This window comes from Myxocyprinus asiaticus, chromosome 31 (genome assembly GCF_019703515.2).
Source record: "Myxocyprinus asiaticus isolate MX2 ecotype Aquarium Trade chromosome 31, UBuf_Myxa_2, whole genome shotgun sequence".
Lineage (NCBI taxonomy): Eukaryota > Metazoa > Chordata > Actinopteri > Cypriniformes > Catostomidae > Myxocyprinus > Myxocyprinus asiaticus.
In genome coordinates, this window is record NC_059374.1 from 30,490,038 (window position 1) to 30,512,268 (window position 22,231).

The window sequence follows — 22,231 nt, forward strand, 5'->3', positions numbered from 1 at the left end:
ATTTCCTAGATTTAAAAGTGTAGTAGTAATATGAGCGATCATGGAGTGTTGTTGAATATAAACACTGAGTGATGCTGACTCACTTCACATCACCAACTGGCTCATATTACACACAAAAATGGTCTTTTGCCTCCACCTGCTGGCTAAACTATGTAATGTCACAAAATTAAATGTAAAGAGACAGATAGCTCTCAAAGAGCACCTATTATGGTTTTTCAAATATTACCTTTCATGTAGTGTGTTATATAGCTGTTTGTGAATGTAAAAAAGTCTGCAAAGTTTCAAAAATCAAAGTGCATAACAAATGGAGTTATTGACTCCCAAAAGTAAGAACCGATTCTGAACACCTGAAACGAGTCGTTAGTAATTCCAAACTTACTTCCTGTACTAACCTACGTAATTTGGTAACAAAAAACCCACCTCAGGTCTTCACTTGCTGCTCGCGAACAGCTTTGACCCGCCCTCAAACACTACACTAAGTGGTAGACCAATCACAACAGACTGGGACATCTGACCAATCAGAGCAGAGTAAGCTATCTGAAAGGAGGAGTTTAGAATGAATCCTTTAGAATGGATCATTGAACAAGTCGTTTTTGAGACTGGGAAAAAAAGGTAATGCTGCAATTTAAATTATGAGCAAATTAAAGTGTTTTTTGACCTTGGATGCATGTAAATCTATTGTATGAGACCTTTAAAACAAAATAAGGCACATTTAAAAACCATAATAGGTGCTCTTTAACACATCTGCACTGCTCTTACACTTTAGTTTAGAATGGCATGAACACAAGCGGAGTGATACACACAGTGAAGCGTCCGAGTGCTGATGGTGTGAGACCATCAGTACTCATGGAACGTCTCTCGTCCAATCAAATTCGAGGACCAGAACTAACTGTTGTATATACACACAGCAGTGCTGATGTATGGCTATATATGTGATATTGCTTATATATATATATATATATATATATATACACACATTTTTTTGAAGATAAAATGTGACCAAAATGATGAAAAGAAATGATAAATTAAAATGAGTAAAAATCTATATTTTCATATTTCCAAATTAAAAGGTTCCCTGAATAATTAACAGCATTAGCTGAGAGAGAATTTCTTTCATATGTAATCAAATGGACATTATAACTTAAATATACCCAGAGGAATCAAGTTTCAAGTTTTATTGGTCACATACATAACCATACACAGTACGACATGTAGTGAAATTCTTGGTATGACTTTTCTACCCACAGTTTACGATAAAAAAAAAAAAAAAAAAAAATATATATATATATATATATATATATATATATATATATATAGATAGATAGATAGATAGATAGATAGATAGATAGATAGATAAGGAGTAGAAGTAAAAAACACAATTAAAAACACAATTTACAAACAATAAAATACACAATAATCAGAACTGAATCGAGAGCTTGTGAATCAGAATCGAATCGAACTGGGAAATCTGTATCAATTCCCAGCCCTACTGAACACAAAGCATGGAAACCACCTACAACACCCTTTCATTCTGGTTGTAAACAAATCGTTGTAATGGTTGCAAATAGATTTCCTTTTTTAAATATGTAAAAACAATCAAACAGAATAAGAATTAAAAATAAGAATAAAATAAATATGTGGATTATTTCTATGTGACCTATATTAGCTCCATTATGGGTCTTGAATAGAATTAGAGATTTCCCTCAAAAGATTTTTTGGCTTCCATCACCTGTAATTGTTTCATTTCATCTCAGCACATGGGGCCGTAATTGTTCCTTTTCAGGAAATAATGAGCTTTTTGATTAAGGATCCAATATGACCAATTACCACACTGTAACTAGCCATGTTGGCAGAATGCGGATGATAGAATATCTTTAATGGTGTGTACATTACGTAACAGCTCGGATGAACAAAATCTGTTATCTCCACATTAAAATGCAGGATACATCCATCCATCACCACAAAAAAGGAATTTAAAACACGGATTACCTGACAGACAGCATTGTCTTGCTAAGGAGATCGAAAATTACAGATGACTTGATAATACCAATGTGATACAATTCACAAGGTGACCCTGCAATGTATAATTTATAATATGTACCATGGCATTTAATGTAGAAAGCCTACTTGTTTTGCCATGTATTGGGTATGAGGCTGGCAAACACTTATTAAATCAGTGTGAATACAGCATCTTAGCTGTGCCGCTCCATTATGGGCCTTATGAAAAATGTCCCAATTTGAACTGCTTTTAAAATCGAGACCACAACATCTTAGCCAGTGCATCTTCAAGGGATAGTTTGCCTAATAATAAAAATTCTGTCATCATTTACTTACCCTCATGCTGTTACAACTTTCTTTCTTGGACTTTCTTCCATGGAACACAAATGGAGATATTAGGCAGAATGTTCAGTCTCAGTCCCCATTCACTTACATTGCATCCTTTTTTCCCATACAATAAAAGTGAATGGTGACTGAGGCGAAAGTTCTTTCAAAATTATTTCTTTTTGTGTTTTGTCATGGAATAAAAAGTCATACAGTACGAAACAACATGAGGGTGAGTAAAGGAATCCAGAGTTTTAATTTTTGGGGTAAACTAACCATTTAAACTCTCTGTAACAACTGCCTGGTTTAGGCTACTTACCCCTGCATTTTAAGTTACCTCAAAAGCAAGGCCAAGCTCACATACTAGAGAAGCAGGAAGAAGCATGGGAGGGGCAAAAAGCCTTCATTGTCTCCTTGAGGACCTTGGTGCACTTCATCATATATTCCTTTTCATCTCCGCGTCCTCAACTTCCAACGGTTTTCCGCATCACTGCCGCTGGAACGCACGCTACGTGATCAGGGTGCACCTGCTGGCTCAGGGAACTGACCCGCTATCCTCAGTTTAGATGTCAATAGTAGGCCATTTTTTTCTTTCTCTTCCTCAAGGTCATTGTGACCTGGCGTGAATCCATAAGAGACTTGCCTAATTACTGAACAACAACAGGCAGTGCTGCAATAACCTAATTATTCTTGGCATATACTAGATAAAGGGGCCTATTGCTGACTTTCCAGCGAGGGGCCTGTTGAAAAAGAATTTGATTTCCCCAAATACTCCCAGCAATCAAAAAAAGAATTGCTCTTGGAGTTTAACCCAAAGTATACTTTGGTTAGACACAAACGCTAGGCAGAACACGTCACTCAAATTTAGTCATCAGCAGAGTTCTTGAATTCTGAATGCGTGTGACCCGATGTTTCTTACTGCGCGTACTCTGAATGCACATGGGTCTGGAATTTTTTTTGCACTATTTAGTGGGTCCACAAGGTGGCAGCATTCACAATTGAGCCGTCGCTGTCAATAAGAAGGGTTAGAAGAAGATATATTTGCTGCTAAACAACATGAGACAAAGGTGGAAACAACAACAGTGAATATGCACGTCAAGAACGACTGTGTGAGGAGGTCAGGACATACCTGCATTTGTATAACTCGAGTCTGAAGGAATATAAAGACATCTTTATGGGTTTAAACTCCTGAAGAAAAATAAGTCCAGTATTTCATAGTAGTCATAGCATGTCTGCGCCAACCACTTGTGTATGCATGCATTGTCAAATGAAGTATACTTTGAAAGGCTAAGCACTCGACTGTACTGAATTATAGTTTGGGCCTTAAAGGGATAGTTCACCCAAAAACTAAATGCTGTCATCATTTACTTGTTTGACTTTACTTTCTACTGTGAAAAAGCAAGAATGTCGGCGCTGCCCATACAATGAAAGTGAATGGTGACCAGTAATAGGTATAATCTGATTACAAAGTAATCAATTACTGAAATAAAATTACTTCTTTATTACAAAAACAACAACAGTAACACATTACATTTTAAATTCTTGTAATCAGATTACAGTTACTGACTTTCAGTTGAGGTAATTACTTTCAAGTGCATTACTTCGATGAAGTAATCAGTAAAGTCAGTGATCTGATTACAATTTTTAGAAAAGTACTGATTAATTTGTAGTGGATTACTTTTTGAGTACCTTACCCAACACTGATTGTGACTGAGGCTGTCAGTCCCTAAAATTCTGCCTAACGTCACCTTTTTTGCTCAACGGAGGAAAGTCATGCGGGTTTGGAACAACATGAGGGTGAGTAAATAATGACATGATTTTCATTTCTGTGTGAACTAATTATTACTGTACATATTATCAGCAAAACTCTTATCTCTCATGGCTGAATATTGCTATCAAACACTATATATCTGCTTGTGAGGAACAACGAGCGATAAATCAGGGCAGTGCTGTCTTCGAATGCGATTCTAAGGTCACTGTGCAGGGCATATCAATTTTTGGTGCTCTCAAGAGAGACAACATGTTTTCCCCTCAATCTGTTTAATCCCCACCGAGAGGTGACTTTCAATTTTCATAGATCTACATAGTGAGATAAAGTCACTATGTAGATCTATGAAGTTTTTATTTATGGATTAGGTTCTCCATTGTTCATTCTACCCTCTGACTAAAACACGTTGTGCAGTGGACAGCAAACTAATGGAAGTTTCCCTGCAGGCCAAGACAGTGTTATCCTCATTGACCATGTCATGATGAATTAACTTCAGTTATAGGCAGCTGGCTTTCTTATAATACACCTACAGGTCAGGAGCCACACTTCCTTTGTGGCAGCCACATTAAAGGGCAGGGTTTTCAGATGCATTTTCTTTTAGTGTTTCACTATCTATAAATGGATAATTAAGCTGGAACTTAGAGGACACAGTGGCTTATATTTGGATCTGTGCTGTCAGAAATAGCCAGGGGAATCACATGGTAATGTTTGTTCTCTGGTTTAGAACATTAAGATGGCTGTCATTGTATTTGCTGTCATTTTTATCCATGTATTAAAGAAATAGTTTGACCAAAAAAATTAAATTCTCTAATAAATGACTTACCCTCATGCCATTCCAGATATAGATGACTTTCTTTCTTCTGCAGAACACAGATGGAGATTTTTTTGAAGAATATCTCTGCTCTGTAGGTCCAGACAATGCAAGTGAATGGAGTTCAAAACTTTGAAGCTCCAAAAAGCACATAAATGCAGCATAAAATAATTTCATAACTTCCAGTGGTTTAATCCATGTCTTCTGAAGAAATCCAATTTATTTTTAAGTAAGAACAGACCAAAATGTAAAAAACAATTCATTATAAATCTTGACATCTGCAGTCTCCTTGGCGATCATGATTTCAAGCTCAATTACACTTCAGTGCTCTGCGCATGCGTCAAGCACTAAGCACACAAGTCCACTTCCACACTAATCAGTTTTAGTTTGAGATTTCAATTTTCAGTTTATTAACGTCATCATTTTGTAAAGAATGTGGTACTAGAGAGTGTTTCCGAAGGTGTCCTCCAACAGACTTCAGTGTTGCAGTCTGAACTTACACAGGCTATTATTCTTTTTGAAAGAAATCCCACCACATTTCCATAGAAGTGCTGTTGCAGCAGTACATTGATTCAGTAGAACAATGTGGCATCCGATCCGATGTTGTGTTTTACCTACTTAATATGTCTTGTTTCTGCACAAGTATGTGTGTGTGCCTACAGTGCTACTAGTAGGGGCGGACTGGCCGTCGGGAGCAACGGGCGTATTCCCGGTGGGCCGCTGGGTAATGTGGGCCGGCCCATTGCTGGGCAAGTACCGGCCCATCCTACAGGCGATTTAGGCAACCGCTCTGGGCTCCAACATGCCCACGTGGACCTCATTACAGAGTGAATATTCATAAAACATTGTAAGGTAAGGTCAATACAATGGCATTTAACTTGATAACTGCATTGACTTTTATTTTGACATTACTTACACAAAATGACAAATAACTGCAAATTACAACAAATACAATAACAGCAGCATATATAGAATCTGCAAACAGTAAAGCTATGAGCAGTACATGGTCATTTGCATAATCTATTCATACCGCAAAGCATTAGTGGGAGCTGAAGTGGACTTGCTGAATAATACTCAAGCCTGATAAAAATGCAGAAAATAAGTCATGAAAAATATTACTTTGTAGCTATTTGAGTCTTTGAGGCTTACTTTGTTTAAAGGATAGCAGAAACAGCGCTTGTCAAAGCATAGAGCTTTTCAGTTTTTTCAAGAATAATCTGGGGAAGGAATTAAAACACTGCAGATATAAAAACGCAACAAACTCACATAGTGTGAAAATATGAGCAATTAATCTGCAAAGATCTACACTTTAAGATGTCTGATTATTTTGTTTTATATATATTTATGTTTATTTGTATTTACATATGTACATGTTCTGGCTAACTTTGCTTTCATTGATTTTTTTTAAAACATTTACGCATACATTAAATTTTAAGCATTGCCATCATCCTGCTTTCTTCATCTAACTATTTTAAACAACATTTTATGATCTTGTATAGCTATACACTATATACAGTACATATATATTATTATTATACTTGTTTCCACAACCTCATATTAACTAAGACAATATTATTTGCACTTCTAGAAAAAAGTTGAAAGGTGATTAAGGTCTTTAAAAACTTTGAAGAAATGCTGACTTGTCACAGCACCTAAAATACACATTTTCCCTTGCACTTTCATGTACATTTTAATCTAACATCTGTATCTTGGCAAAGTTTTTGGACATGTTATTTGTCTGAGCTATATTTTTAGTGCTTTCTTTTCTCCACTTTTTCTGCCCAATTCCCAATGCGCTCTAAGGCCTCGTGGTGGCGTAGTGACTCACCTCAATCTGGGTGGTGGAGGACGACTCTCAGTTTCCTCCGCGTCTGAGACCCTCAACCCATGCATCTTATCACGTGGCTTGTTGAGCGCATTACCGAGGAGACAGCGCGTGTGGAGGCTTCATGCTATTTTTTACACACAACTCACCACGCACCCCACCGAGAGCGGACCACATTATAGCGACCATGAGGAGGTTACCCCATGTGACTCTACCCTCCCTAGTAACCAGGCCAGTTTGGTTGCTTAGGAGACCTGGCTGGAGTCACTCAGCACACCCTGGATTCGAATTCGTGACTCCAGGGGTGGTAGTCAGTGTCTTTACTGGCTGAGCTACCCAGGCCCCCATTTTTAGTGCTTTCTTTTAAAAATCCACTCATCACATTTACAGTGGTTTTATATGTTTTAAAGTTATGACAATTGTTGCACTGTGGGGCCCATTATCATGACTAGCAGTCACTGGAAATGTCTCTTTTTTTTTTTAACACAAAAATTTGAAATTGAGCTGGAAAATCTAATCAATGAGCAGGTGTGTTATGGTGTGGTGTGTTGTGGGCCACGTTTGGTGGGATGCTCTAGGCCAGAAAGTCCAGGGCCATTTTTTAGTCCCAGTCTGCCCCTGGCTACTAGTATAAGGAAGTGCAGCCGGTGTTGAAGAGTAAAGGGTGATCATGGCGTTTGAGCTTGAAGCCACTGATGCATGAAATGGAACTCAGACAAGCAGTCTGCTTAAGCCTGTCCCCATGTCCTCCTCCAGATACCTACATCACTCCATTGATTTTGCAGCAAGTGATGGAAGTGGGGGTAGGGGTAAGGTTGCCCTTGAGTTTTCAAGTCCTGTAATTCAGACACAGACAAGGCTACATTGCTGAAATCAGTACAGAATCAAAAATGCTCTAATCAAAACTTTTAAAGGGATAGTTTACTCAGAAATGAAAAATCACGTGGTTCTAAACATGTATGTCTTTCTGAGAAAGACAAAAGGAGAGGCATTACTTTTAAAATAAGATTTAAAAATACCTAATTTTTATACTATTAATTAAACCAGAAGCGGTCACACTTCATATTAGGTGTCTTTAACTACTATATACTTACATTAAAATACATACAATACAATATAATTATTGTGTAACTATATGTTGTTCTGCAAAATGCTCACAAGATTCACATTTGCTGCTACTTAGGTTGAGGAGGTATGGGTAGATTTAGGGTTAGGTGTAGGATTAGGGGTTGGTTAAACAGTGTAATAACTACATATGTAATTAAATGCAGGTTCTTTAAATAGAAGTAAAATGCAACAACACGTATTTACATAATGAGTACATTGTATCAAATGCAGAAGTACATAGTAGTTAAAGACACCTAATAAAAAGTGGGTCCTCATAAGCCGCTTTCATTTTTCACACATGCCTGTTTGCATGAACAAAAAGGACTTGATTCATGGATGTGTTCTGTAATTGCTTGTTACTCAAAATAATGCAAAAACGATTCTGTGCGTATAAAATGACTGTCACAAAATAGGTGCAAGAGGCTAAAGCCCTAGGGATTCTGGGATCTCTCGTCTGACCTGCAGAAGCAAAGTAGCAAGTTAATGAACCCCCATTACAACAAATTACAGATGGACCTGGAATGCTAATCAGGTCTTAATTGCAAACCCACTTCCAATGTAAAATGCACACCTCTGCAAATGGCAGATGTTTGATCCTGATCAATACCAGGCATGCAACTATCAATTGCAAAATCAATACCGTTGTATTTGGTATTCTGTCTTGTTGCAAATAAGGGCCCTAACAGAGCGGCCATGGATAACGAGCTTGACCACTCAGACCTTGATCTTTATCTATCAATGGGTCAATCCCAGAGTCTCCAGTGACCTGAGGCTGGTGTGGTTCTTCGACATTGTCATTTAGATGTCAATTTATGTAATTTATGCAACGCATGGGGGCGCCATATTAAGAGGGGTGCTGGCTGGATACCAAGGAGGTGCAGTTTTTGAGAAATGTAAGCAAATCAGTTCTTTTGGACATTTCACTAATATTTAGCATCGGGAACTCCAATTCATTTTAGTGAGTCAGTTTGTTCGTTTTTTGTAAATGAGCTAGTTCACATAATTGATTCACTAATACTTGAGCCCCGCACAGCCTTTGTCTTCTTTTTTGAAGCAAAATATTCAGTTAACTGCTGCTGTTTGTCACTCTATTTTGACTCAGTTATATAAAATAGGGTGATTTCTAGTTTTATTAGTTAATATTTAATAGAAATGTATATGTTAAATTAAATATTACCTTCTCACCCAAATTAAAGGGATAGTTCACCCAAAAAAGAAAATTCACTCATCATTTACTCACCCTCATGCCATTCCAGATGTGTGTTTTTTTCTTCTTCTGCAGAACACAAAGATTTTTAGAAGAATGTTTCAGCTCTGTAGGTCCTTACAATGCAAGTGAATAGGTACCAAAATGTTGAAGCTCCAAAAAGCACATAAAGGCATTGTAAAAGTAATCCATAAGACTCCAGTAGTTAAATCCATGTCTTCAGAAGCAATAGGTGTGGGTGAGAAACCGATTAATATTCAAGTCCTTTTTTACTATAAATTCTCCTCCCTACCCAGTAGGTGGTGATATGCATGAAAAATGGGAATTGCCAAAAGCAATAGAAGAAGAATGTGATAGTGGGGATTGATTGTAAAAAAGTACTTAAATGTTGATTTGTTTTGATGTGCTTTTTGGACCTTCACAATTTTGATACCCGTTCAGTTGTATTGTGAGGACCTACAGAGTTGAAATATTCTTCTAAAAATCTTTGTGTTCAGTAGAAGAAAGAAAGTCATACACATCTGGGATGGCAAGAGGGTGAGTAAATGATAAGATCATTTTTATTTTTGGGTGAACTATCCATTTAAATAATATCATGTGATTCTGAATGCTGTCAAACATCAGAAGTGAACCTTCTTTTGTCATATCTCACATAAGCCTATCTATTAAATGACTTTCAATGCACCAATTTGTTTTTGGCAGATGAATGTCCTTTTTGGCAAGAGATTGCATCAGTCCATGTTTTAGCCAGTAAATGCCATCTTTGATTGACAGAAAAGTATGAGCCAAGAGCACATGCCTGGACGAATGATGTCCAGTAAATGGTGAAACAACATTGATTGCAGTTTGATTTGCTAAAGGATGCATCTTACAGAGGATTTCACATAAGTGCTCTGACACCACTATGTTTAGAAGGTATGTTTTCTAACCGCTACATGATAGAATGGCCTTTTTGCTGGAATACTTTATGTTTGCAACATCTGACCCCTGAACTTCATCATGGTACATCCGGCTTTAAAACAAGCATCTCAAATCTGGTCACGAATATACACCCATAGTTCAGTATAAAGCAGTGATTTGACATAAGGATGGCTTAAAGTGATAGTAAACCCCAAAATGAAAATTTGGTTATCATTTACTCACCCTCATGTCATTCCAAACACATATGACTTCCTTTCTTCTGTGGAACACCAAAGGAGAAGTTTTGCAAGCTGCTCTCTTCCATATAATGGAAGAGGGTGGGGACCAGACTAATGTTTAACCCTCGTGCGACTTTCGGGACAATTTTGTCTTTTTCATTTTTGTTTTTTCAATCATTTTGGCTGCGTTAATGCCAATGGCATACATTTTACCAAAGGAGTGTATTTTTGGGGGAATTTTTATATTTCAACCTCAGTTCCTGTAATACATCTATAATACACTGTGTACACAAAATAGTTACACTCAGGACCTTAAGGACAAAAATGTCCCCATTGAAACCTATTAAAATTGCAATATTTGATCCCAGTGCCATTAAAGAATAAAATCATGAATTCTATGATATTATGCTTTCATTCCAGAGCCCTGGCTTCAAAATTGTACGTTTTAATATTTTCCACCAAATGGCGCCATTTATCTCATGTTTAGCCTATGGAGCAAATACGTGCTTTTTTCCTGTTTTCTGTTTGCTGTATTATAGAGCACTACAGGCCATTTGAATAAATGATGCTGTTAAAATTGTGTGGGTGTGTTGGTATGGATGTCAGAGTGTGTTTTGGATGTGTGTATTGAGAAGTGTGTGTGTGTGTGTGTGTGTGTGTGTGTGTGTAAAAAACAACAGTAGCATTATGCAAACATACTGGCATTTTTAAAATCCTGAAAATGAATGAATATTTGATAGTTATGATCAGGACTGATGTTGGTTAAAAAATCTAAGTCAGTGAAAGTGGAAAATAATATTAATATATAATATTTTTATGGCAGTTTTTTGACGCAGACATTTTTGTCCTCTAAGGTACTGAGTGTGAGTTTGTTTTTTTATTTTTAATCTGACACTGCACAAAAAATAATAATGCATTAATATCAGTGTTGTTGCTAATCATTGACATCCCAGACTGTGATAATCCCCCTCCAAAAATTTCCCCTTAGCATTTAGTATATGGAAAATAATTATTTTTTTGTGGGGGGGTTTTCATAAAAAAACTACAGTGGCATTATATAAACAAACTGGCATTTAAAGGGTTATAATCCTGAAAATGAATTAATATTTGGTAGTTATGATCAGGACTGATGTTGGTTAAAAAAATTAACTAATTGAAAGTAGAAAATAATATTAATATATAATATTATCATGGCAGTTTTTTTATGCTGACATTTTTGTCCTCTAAGGACCTCTGAGTAACTTTTTTTTTTTTGTATTGATGCACATGGTTTAAATTGTTTGCTTACCAAAAATTCATAAGGGTGAGGAGAAAACTGAATCTTTAATTGTAGGGTGAACTAACCCTTTAAGTTATTCACTGAAAATCTTGCTTAACAGATGTGGTCACCATTCACTTTCATTGTATGGACAAGAGCATCTTAGACATTCTGCTATGAATAACTCTCTTTGTGTTCCATGGAGGAAAGAAAGTCCTATGGCTTTGGAACAACATGAAGGTGAATAAATGATGACAGAATGTTCTTTTTTGGGTGAACTATCCCTTTCCTACTTGCTTACATGTGCAGTATTTCTATGAATGCCTTAATATCTAAAACTCAAAGTTGGAGACTTGTGAAAGGAATTAAAATAGGAAAAAAGTGAACAAGCTTTCACAAGGCTTCTGTCACCTTGAGCGCAAAGTTATTTTCAGAGAATAATAACGAAGGGCGTTGTAGATAAGGAGCTCTGTGGACAAGGACAAGTGAAAATCATGCCGCTCAAATGCGGCACAATTGCAGAGGCCTTTTTGAGGGATCACTGGTGGTTTAAATTGCAAAGATGAGCGTCAAAATGGATGAGGCGTCTTCAGCCCTCTCACGCTCTCGCCTTTGCGATTTGCAGTAATTACTCATTGAATGGGCGACATCAAGAAGCTGCTGACGCCATCTCGTTTTTCAGCAATAACAGACCACTCTGCGTCACAATCACTCAGTCACCTGGAAATACATGTCCCTCACGGCACAACAAGGCATACTAGCAAAAGGAGGTTTTCACGTGATTCTGGTGTATTGATCAATGCAGAGGAAAAATGGAACATAATACGACATGACCTCTGTTGACATTATAATGTTGTATTATTATGTAATAGTAAGGAAAGTGATGACAGCTTAAAAAAGGCGCTGCATGAGTATAATAGCTGACCCATGTACATATTACATAGACAAAGATAAGAGGATAGAAACCCTGTTAGGGGAAGAGAGACAAAGAGAGTGAGAGAGACGTGTGGGAGTAAAGCAGCAAAAAAGAGAGGGAGAGGGAGAGAGCGTGGTCTGATAATGGAGGGCAGGGGAAGGTTGCTGACCTGCAGATCATTCTAGGGGTTGTGTTACAGAGGCAGGACAAGGTCAGCCTCCTTAGTTTACCACTGTGGTTTCATCATCTGTGTTTTATTTAGTATCACAAACAAATTCAAAGAGACCCTTAAATAGACATTACCACGCATCCGTCCCAAATGTCATAATTTCTTTGCTCTGTGATAAAGAGGCAAAGCAGGTGACCCATAAGCTGGTTAGACAGCCTGACCATCTGACAAGTGCCTCAAATTCGTCTAAAACCAGCAATCAGACCAGCCAGATCACACTAGGAGACCAAAAAACCCCAGCATTTTGTATTTATTTTTTAGCACTGACACTTTCGCTTTTTTTTTTCTCCTGAGCAAAAGACCCCAGTAATCTCACATGTTCCTCCTCTAGAGTTTCAGAAGAAATCTCAACAGTGACACAAACTATGTTTAAAGCTGAAGTGTGTACTGTCTGTGGCACTAGTGTAATGAAAAGGAATTACAAAGTGAAAGGAATTACAAAAATATTTACCTTTTTCAAACAGATTCAAGAAAACACCCCCTGTCTTCCACTGGTCACACAAACAGATAGATCTGCCCCAAACTCACACCACTGGTTGAGCTAATATTGCTGTGTTGGGCTTGATGGGCGGCTCAAACAAACAGAGGAATTTTTTTATATGAGGAATGTTTTTGAATGCTTCATTATTATAATGGTTTGTTTTTTTGTTTTTTGGAGAAACATCTGAAGCTACATTACTTAAATGAGTATTCCGGGTTCAATACAAGTTCGACAGCATTTGTGTTATAATGTTGATTACCACAAAAATGTATTTCAACCCATCCCTCATTTTCTTTAAAAAAAATTTTAAAAAAATTATTTTTTTTAAATCTGAGTTACAGAGGCATTTACAATGAAAGTCAATGGGGCCAATCCATAAACATTAAAATACTCACTATTTCAAAAGTATAGCCACAAAATGTGAATAAATATGCATGTAATCATTATTTTAATGTGATAAAATCACTTCCTAACCTTTTCTGTGTAAAGTTATATCCAATTTCACAACTTCATTGCCATGACGACTTAACCCCATAAACACTAAAACCCTAAAACGACTGTAATAACGACGGTTTAAACAACTTTGCAGCTCAAATAATACATGAGTTTTAACAGAAGAATTAATGTAAGTGCTTTTATAGACTTCTTCACACTTCTGCCTTTAAACCCTCCAGAAATTGGCCCCATTCACTTCCATTGTAAGTGCCAAGTAAGTACAAGCAAGTACAACCCCCCCCCCATCCATGACCATTCCATGATCAATGGAAACATGTAAATGCTTCACGCTGCAAGTGTTGCTCTGTGCATGGCAAGTTTTCGTGGTAAATCCAAAGAGACAAACTATAATATTTCACTTGTATAACACAGTGACTTTTTCTCGAGTTGTTACCTAGATACAGTGGTAAACAGCAGTCGCTTGTACTCACGTTGATGATGTAATCCGACTGCGGTTCAGCCCCAAAAAATATGATGTGAACAGAAACCAGTGCGGGCAGCCGTATGGGGAGTAAACGAATTCTGGTTCGGTCCAAGCAATTGAACCAAGTGTGAAAGCACCCTAAGTGCCTCACTGTAACCTTGATGTTTGCTCAAATTATTATTATTATTATTATTTTTATTTATTTATTTTTATTAATCAACATTATGCCACAAATGCTGTTGATTGTGCTCAACTTAACTTTTTAATGTTAACATTAATAAATACACTGTGAACTAACATTAAGTAACAATGAACAATTGTATTTTTAACTAACATTATCAAAGATTAATAAATGCTGTAAAAAAATATATATATTGTTCATTGTTAGTTCATGTTACCTAATGCATTAACCAATGTTAACGAATGGAACATTATTGTAAAGTGTTACCAACATATTAGAAAAAATATCCATTCATAACTTAATTACAGAAGCTGTTTCATTTATGGCATATCACAATAAGAATGTAATATGTTTACATGTATTTATTTATTATCTCTCAGTCATAAATAAACATTATGACCAAACTGCTGACCAAAAGCCTTGTGTAATTACAGCTGGGCACCTTCTAATTTCATCTCTATTGGATTAGAAATCCTGATGACAATCTTATAGTTTTCATAATTGGAATCAGCTGGACTCAAGACATATACTTCCATTATTTCCTGCTCATAAAGCAACTTTATGAAGCTTGTCCATTTCACTCAATACCATTTTCGCTCTCATATGGTCATGCACACATACACAAACTTCCCAGGTGCACACAAGTCACAAACCACCTATTTCCCACAAAACATATTGTTCTTACACTGAGTCATCAGAAGCAGTATTGACCTTAACACTGAGACTCACAGACAGTTGAATATTCAGCCCTGTGTTTCATTGTTCAACGTGTCAGCAGTGCCTTGATAGCAGTGGGCAGAGGGTCACAGGCTGTTAACCTTTAGTCCTGCAATATTGAGTAATGGGATTTTTGTTATGAATGGCGGGCCTGTCACGTATGCCAGTGCACAGGAGTGCTCTGTGCCCCAGACTATCTCCCGCTGTTCTAGTAATGAGTAATCAGGCCAACAGCATGTCAATAGCTTGGCGTGAACTGGACTAACCCTTCCTGCATTCTCTCTCTGGCAATACAGCGGCAGAGCTGGTAAGCGAGTTGACCCCCCCCCCCAAACATGGGCCACTCTGTGTGTACATCTGTCTTTCCCAGCTCATTTAAACAGGAGACCACAATGATGTAAGGTCAAATGTACATTTCAGAAAACATTTTTTAAGTAAGCCATGAGGGGCTGTGCGTTACAGTGATTTTACTACACAAAGTGGTGTTTTAAAAACTCCCTTTCAGTGGTTGAAATACGGTGGCAATAGAGCCCAAAATTCTGGTTCCAGAAGTAAAAATCAATTTAAAAAAAAAATTATGCTGCTAATAAGGCAGAAACACATCATCACAGTCTGTGAAAAATGTCTATTGCGTTTTGTTTTTTTTGTTTTTTTTTAGGAAGTCCTCTTTAGCCAATCACATTGACCTTTTAATCCACCAATCATAATACGCCTTGCTGAACTCAAAAAGCAGTTGTGTAGTTTTTTGCACTTCAGACAAAGCCAAAAAACCCAGAACTGATTTTTTTTATCACCTTTCAAGTATATAGAAGCCTAAAGAAGACAGGCGTGTTATGATTGGTGGATTAAAAGCTGAATGTTATTGGCTAAAGAGGACTTCCTAAAATAAATGCAATTTGTGAATCGAAGCAGGAAAGTCTGCAGGAAAGTCTCAAAAAAGCCACACACAAATCCAAAGCGATCCACACATGTGGCGATTTGCAAATGCAGATTCAACGATCCATAAATAGATGTATCAACATTCACAAATGTTTTGATGCAAATTAATTCAAGAACTCGATATATACGTATTTGTAAAAACTATTATTTATTTATTTATTTAAGTGAGAAGTACTTGTGTGGGAAATTGGGGAAATTTTTGTGCCCTCACTTGTATATGTATGAATTGTATTTTGGATATATGAATCAGATTTTATGAATGTGAATTGTGCTGTGCATTTATGAATTGTATTTTGTAAATATATTCTTTTTTTGATCATTCTGGCTCCATAGTCTCCCTACACTTCCAAACTACTTATATTTTATAAATATCTGAATATTTTGAGAAAAACGTAAAATATATTGAATCTATATATAGACCAATCCCATTGTTTACAAACACTGCAGCGCATGCGCAGTAAGTGGTGGCAGAAAAGTAGGCAAACTGTTGTGTTAGATTTTACAGATTAGACAGCTAGCGCTAGCTATAAATATCATTATAAGATAATATAGAACAAAATTAGACTAGGTTTGGTTACACTATTGCCAGTAACACAGCTAGTTATAATCATCGATTAAAAGTAAGTATGACACAAAACCATAATAAATACAGAAATATTCGTAGCCATACTATTATTATAATGATTTGAGTTAATAACATACCTGTAATAAAATGTTCGCTGAAAATGTTGAGTTGGAAATGATCTCCTCAGTCCAGTCAGCTCTGTTGACGGAATCCCAAAAAAGTGATGCTCTCGGTTTTTGTTGTTGCGATTTTTTTATTTTATTTTTGTGCTAGCTGCGCAACAGCAGAGTGAGTAGAACATCTGGATTCATGAAAGAACATCTCTGCATGCTTTCACTCAATGCCACTGATAATACTGCTGCAACAAGCACTCATTATAAAACAAAAACTAAACTCCAGCACTGGATAGGCACTTATTATTACACACATGAACAAAATGGAAACTCCTGCTCAAGAACTGGAGATGTTTCAGCTGCCTTATGTACCTAACAAAAGCTATTTCAAAAGGTGGTGGGGACACGACCTACCCGTCCCGCCCGGAAATGACGCCGATGGAGGACTGTTAGTCAGCTAACTACAGGTTTGTTTTACTATTCGTGCCGGTGCGATACCGGTCTTTTTGCCACAACTTCCAACTGTGGCGTTGGTGGTGACATTGCTAAAGTATTGGTCTATACTCAACAACTTCAGGTGTATAGTTCTATATTTTCCCATAATTTTGCTTTGTTTTGTTTTGATTACATCATTGGCAATGCACTGAGATTGCAGTTCATTCTCTCATGAAAAACGTTAAGTACATTTTACATTTTGCTTTAAATCAAAGTTTGAAATGTTGTGATTCACATTGGAGATGGTTGGTTTGGTCCATGACTTAAAAGTCTTTTAAGAAGTACTTTATGAAATTCCCATGGAAAAAATACTTCCCGAACCAAGTGGGTGGACACGGTTGTGCTCTATGGTACTATGATTAAAGGCACCAATACTCAATAAAGAGTTAATATATATATATATATATATATATAAATAATTATTGGAATAAAAAAAATCTTCCACCAAGTAATATAGTTCATAATCCTAACTGTAGTCAATGTAGCAACTTGCTGCATTAATAAAGAATGTGCTGCTACAGGAGTCAGAACTATCTATTTTATCCGTTTTATGGCAGACACTTTTATCCAAAGCAACCTACAATGCATTAAGGTACATTTTATAAGTCTATGCATTCCTGGGAACCAAACCCATGATCTTGGTCTTGTCCACCACTATGTTCTACCAGATGAGCTACAGGAACACTACCTGAGAACTAAAATTAAATGATAATGAGGAAAGTCTGATCCCCTGTTTGTTATGAAGGACAGAGGGTATAAAGTCCTATAAAACAGCGTGAGGAAGCAAAAACAGCATTGCTGTGTCGATTCCACCAAGGTGCCCTTCTCGTCCTCTGTGGTAGTCCTCTCCCTCCTCTTCCTCCTTTGATTTTTTGGCTCACTGAAAGAGAAAATGATGTAAGAGAAGACTGCATTGGCCACAGCTGGATAATTCTTCTCTTTGCCCTAATTAAAGATCCTTTCTGTAATTATGCTGGTTGCTTTGGAGTGGGAAGGGCCTGGGCGAGATCCAGTTTATTAACCAGGGACTCAGCAATCTGAGAAAGGGATCAGAAAATCCAGGGCGATGAAACTTCTAAAATACATAATCAAGAACTCCTTCTGTTGTGTTAGGAAGTTTGACAAATAACACATTAGTATTGAGCTTGTATTCTGTCACATCTTGTGACAAAGTAAAAAGATGCTTTGCATCTTAGACATTTGGGACTAATGAACGTTACATTACTTGCGTAGACATTACTCAAACTAGAAAAATATTACATAAGAGTTATATAGAAATACAGTAATGGGTGATTGTCTTGAAACCTGTCAGGAAAACATCCTGGGGTGTGTTTCCCAAAAGCATCGTTAGCCAACCATGGTCACAAATTCCATAGTAACCCATAGTTCAACGATTTGCTGTTTCCCAAAACCTACAGCTCTCCATCTGTGGTTAATCATTTGATTTCAATGAGGCTGCTATATCTTTTATTCAGTATATTCCATTAAGACTTTGACCACGTTTAATGCACTTAAGAGAACTGCTTATTCTGAAGTTTTGCAGAAAGTGGCGTTCTTTTGAAAGAAACATCATGTAAACATGAATGCAGCTTTTTTAGAGATTAAAGGCTGTTAAGAGAATGTGATTACACACATGGCTTTTGTAGGAGAACACGGCTTATGTGTCCTTTTTAATGCATAAGTGAAGTTCTAATATGCTTTTGAAGAGCTTGCATGTGCGCATGTGCTCAAGTGCGCCAGGGGAACTCAAGTGCGCCTGAAGTGTGATGTAAAGGGAAACTCCAATATTGCAGTGCAATTTATCTGTTGTATTTACATAGTGCACGCAGCTTTCGTGTCTTTAGCAGCTTTCGCACATTAAACAGATTTCTGGAGTGCGTGTAAATGAGCTATTATGATTCAATATCCACTGAAGTTATTACTCCACCCCCTGCGTAATTACACTAATGACAGCTCTATATTGTTGAACCAACGTGTTTCGACCGATGGATGCGCGACATAGTTACTACGGTTTCAGGAAACTATCGTCAATAGATAGTTAATTTCTAGAATGATGCATCGTACTATGGTGGGTAAGCAGTGAGTTACGTAGCAGTACGTGAAAAGCACCCCTGGTCCAATTTAATTCTAAAATAAAAATAAATAAGAAATTATATTTTGCATATGGATAACGAAGCCTATTTTCACACACATGCACATTTTACCCCCCAGTTCACATTACCATTATTTAAATTGTAAAGTATTATAGTATCATAGTTGTACTCCATTGGTAATGCCTTTCATTTTTGCTTATTTTCATTTTAAAAAATCATTGTACAACTACTTTTTTCACAGTAGTACAGGTAATGAGAATCATCAATGAAAACAATAGAAATAGTGAAATTAAAATGTCTAGGCGTGATAAGGTAATAATAATTGAGGGGGATAATGTGCTTTAGTGTCCAAATAATGTCACAATGAAAAAATCTTGATAGTCCTAAATGTAGGATTTATTTTCTTCATGTGAAATATAATTTATTATCTTTTTTATTACTATTGATTTGGGGTTAAATATTATCAGGACATTTTCTTGACAGGTTTAGTGAGAATCACTCAGGTGCTTTACCCTCAGCGGGCCGAACGGTTCTAACCATGATCGGTAATGGTTTCAGTAGCATTTCCACTTGAGCAAGGTTCGGCACGGTACGATTACAAACCATCCCCCGCATGGTGGAATGCCTTTAGTGACGTGGCAACTCAAGAATGGTCACTAGCCTGGATCAGGTACAAAACATTATGGTTCAGCAATGGTAACCATTCAGTCTGATGGTGGAAAAGCACCTAATGACTTCAAGATCTACAAAAGAGCTCCAAGCAAGTCCAGCTGAAAAATAGAACCAGTCCTGCTTTAAATAGGGTTATATTTCAGTGAACCCTCCGACACTGGGACCAACTTGAAGTCTTATCTCTAAGAATAGATAGCCTTACTCAAAAGCACAATGCATTGACTCAGAATAGTCCTTGCGATTACAGGCCAAGGCCCCAGTAAATGAGTTCAAGCCCAGGCCCTTGAGACAATGCACGTAACGGCCTTGTGCTCCAATTCCAGACAGTCCTTGATGTTTTTCCTTTTTTTTTTTGAGAGGCCTTCACATGCTATCTGATATTCTAATGAGGGACAGGCATAGCAAAGTGCTCCACCCCAACCACCCGTGGAACGAGCCAGGAGGATTAGTCCAAGAGCGCAAAGTAGGTCAACAAGATGTGAAAACAAAGCATGTGAGGAGAATGAATGGCACGCCACAAAAGAGCGAGCAGGTCTGACACATCACCGCAGCGCTTTGGCGGGGCTCCACACCCCCTCAGCACACATCCACCGCAACACATGTGGATCAGTGCCTGACCTGCTTCTCAGCTCCCCGACTGAGTAAGCGAGTGATAGATGGACAATTCTAACATGTTTTTGAAAGAATATAGGACATACAGAAAAAGAAACACAATAAAAAATAATAACAAAAAGAACGAGCTAACTGTGTTCGTAATCTCAGAAACACAAAGCTTAACTGATTCGCATCTCGTATCGTTGACTAGCCAAATGACTGATTTTCACTTGGCTTAAATCCACTAGTTTTAGGGCATTTCAATTTTTAAATGCTAAGAGAAAAATATTTAACTGAGCTGAAAACATTCAATGCTTTGATTTCCTTTAATATTGTTCAGAGAGCTGACTATAGACTGAGTGAAAGGGTGGGAGTTAATAGCTAGATCTGGGATGTTCACCAGTGACATTTACCCAATGTTAAATCACACAAAATGCTGAGATGACCCTCCACCTGATGACATAGCAGCCCTCACCCTCCAGTCCTATTCAACACAAAGCCTCAATCGGTTGGCTTTCCTCTACCATGTACCCTAAATGGAGGTATTGCACAATGAGAAATGAGATACTTGTCCCATTCAGTGTGATCTGCGGATTATAATGTGAGATCCTTCACGTGGAGGAGACAGTCGCCTAAGGCAAAATAAAATGTGGGACCTCAGCACATTGATAAGAGGTATGCTCATGTAGAGATTAACATAAGCAATTTGTCATGGAAAAGTTCAGCTTTTGATAGGGGTTGCCCCATTCAAATGTTGGATTATTACATGCCTTCCTTGGCATAAAGGAGAAATATTAACCATTTTATGAAGCCAAGATTTAAGGCAGATTTATTCAAATGGCATTTTATTGCTAGGAGGAGTCAAAGTATCTTTTCAAAGCGGAATGTAAATTAATGTATTCAAAATCAACATTTTGAAAAATGCATTTCGGATTTCATTGTTTGACTCCGCAGTTAATGTTCCAATGTGATGTTGTTAGTATTCATAAGTATTCGTACATAAAGTGTGGCTCTAGAACACATACATTTTGGCCTCATAGAATCACATTGCTATAGCTACATTTTTAAAAAAAATTAGTTTTACGGGGCTCAGTCTACATATCACAACAGTATCCTAGTGAAATAAATAGCAGAGGTGCTACAACAACAATGACTTCTATTTTGTTTCACACAAATCACGAAGCGCCGGATTAACACTTCAAAAACTATTATTTTTCACTCTGTTACTCACACAATGCTATCTTATAACATCAAAACAATTTTACTGTAGCGCATGATTTGTAAGGCGATATATTTAACATTTGCATTATTACCAACTACATTTTCAAGCTTATTCCAGCGTGATAACATGCTGTAAAAAGTCATTTGTAATGTATTGCATCAGATTACTCAAGGTCAGTAAATATTTTGTATTACATATTTCTTAAACACATATTTTTTCATTTGTTTTGACTATAAACAAGTTAATAACAAGTGAAAAAAATCTGCAAGTTCAAAAAGACAAAATGCACTTATTTTAAAAATAAATTATCTGAAAAATGCCTAAATGCAGTGTTGCCTCTAAAACAAGATGAAGCATATTTGTACAGGGAAACAATACAAAAATGTCCAAGGTGTTAAAATGAGAAATATTTTAAAAATCTAATTTAAAACACTTGTGTCAAGTTCTCAGAAATGTAATCTTTGTGTCCAATTTGGTTTCATACATTTTTGAAAAAACTTTACAGCATTTTCTACAATGATATTGAAAACTTTTAAATTGTCATGTTGTGTAACCATCAAGTAAAAAGTATTATAATAATACTTTCTTTTCACCTTGAATACATGACAACTTCATCGTTCATTTCCAAAAAGTATATATATATATATATATATATATA